Here is a 1,700-nt window from a genome sequence, read left to right on the forward strand (position 1 = left end):
CAGTTAAACTGCTTGGCAGTTTCACGGGGGCAGCTGTTGTTGCCGTGGCTGCGGCCGCCGCCGTGGCTGCATTGCCGCTGGGGCATGACATCCATACACAGCCACTCGCGCGCTGACTAACATAGCCGGTTACAGCGCACAGACGTGAACCAATGCCACCGGAAAGGGGAAGCCCGACACCGTCATTGGCTGAATGTTGTTGGTCGTTTCTATAATTTTGATGGCTGAGAAATTAAACCGTTTATCGTATTTCTGATTCACCGCCAGCTGTTCGGCGAAGATTGTATTCGATGCTATCTCCGACCGAAAACAACCGAGAGACACAGTTTGACTAACTGGAAAAGACATTATCGTCGTACTGATCACGACGCTGACGGTATGTAGTTTAGCCACATGGTTTGGAGCGGGGGCATTTTGTCTAATGGAACATTTTGTCGTCATAGGGAATGCCAATAGAGACATCTTTTCTCGTTCTGGTGATCAGTGTGGCAGGGTATCAATGTCCCGGAGGAGAACAAATCAATCGAACTGATTCTACCCAGCTAGGTAGATGTTGCCACTGATTTCGCGAAGTACTTTTCTAGTTTCAGGCTTGATGGATTCGTAACGACTAACGAAAGAGAAGAGGAGCCGGTTGGAGAAAAATGCCGTGAGCATCTTAGAAAATGGCTGTCATCCATCATCATTGGGTTTCGTAGGTGGCTATGCCTAAAACATTAGACACCTTACGCCCCGTTATAGTTGAAGTTCGCTGAACTTTTGAGGAAGTGCCCTTTCAACATAAAGCAGACTTAGTTATCCGCTAATTACGAACGACTATTGATATCAAAATTCGTGAAATCACTATTATACAAGAATATATAATTACGATTAGGTCGCTAGATCAGATTATATTATATATAAGAAAAATACGCTCCAATCATTATCATTTTAATATACATATCCTGTGCTGGCTGTACTAGCTGCGTACCTACTATAAGATACATGTTAACATATCAATTTAAATCTCTTCAGCAAATCAACCTAAAAAAACAGGTGATAAATTACACGGGCCATATAAAAGCCGATACACAGATATCAAACATCCAACATTTAACAGTTGTAGCCAAATTTATTGCAGTTCCCACGCCATTGGGTACTTCTAGCAAATATCCTGTTAGAATGCTACACATGCCCCAAGCGATTTGTATTCTAGGTCAGTATTGCCCTTCATTTTATCTGTGAATATTCTAATTATTTTTAGAATAGATGAATTGGCTGGGAAGCTTGTATAAACTGGTCTTGTCCCGAGAAGCGCGTGTGCTTTTATACGATATGTCGTTTTTAAATTGTATAGCGTATAAAAATACCTAATTACAAATTGTATAGGCAGGATGATTGACGTCCATCATTAGCGTTGTTTAGAGCGTCTCTAGTTATCAAATAGATTAAGGGACTGAAAGCTTGAAACTATTGCACATAAGTTAATTGATTGAATACGTATGCAAGCCTAGAACTCTGCAAAGGGATGTTCTCATTGAAAATGGATGTTAGACTTTGCTGTATGTTTCTCTGTGTAAAGCCGGCGCGAAAGCTGACAAACAGGAGCACCTGTTGCTGGCAATTTCAGTATCTGTTGTACTTGGTTGTGTGCAGACGGTACGAAAAATGTTAAAATAGGCTCGATGCTTTAGAAATTAACCTTGGCATAGGCAGAGCAT

The sequence above is a fragment of the Varroa destructor genome, unplaced genomic scaffold (genome assembly GCF_002443255.2).
Source record: "Varroa destructor unplaced genomic scaffold, Vdes_3.0 BEIS01000005.1, whole genome shotgun sequence".
Lineage (NCBI taxonomy): Eukaryota > Metazoa > Arthropoda > Arachnida > Mesostigmata > Varroidae > Varroa > Varroa destructor.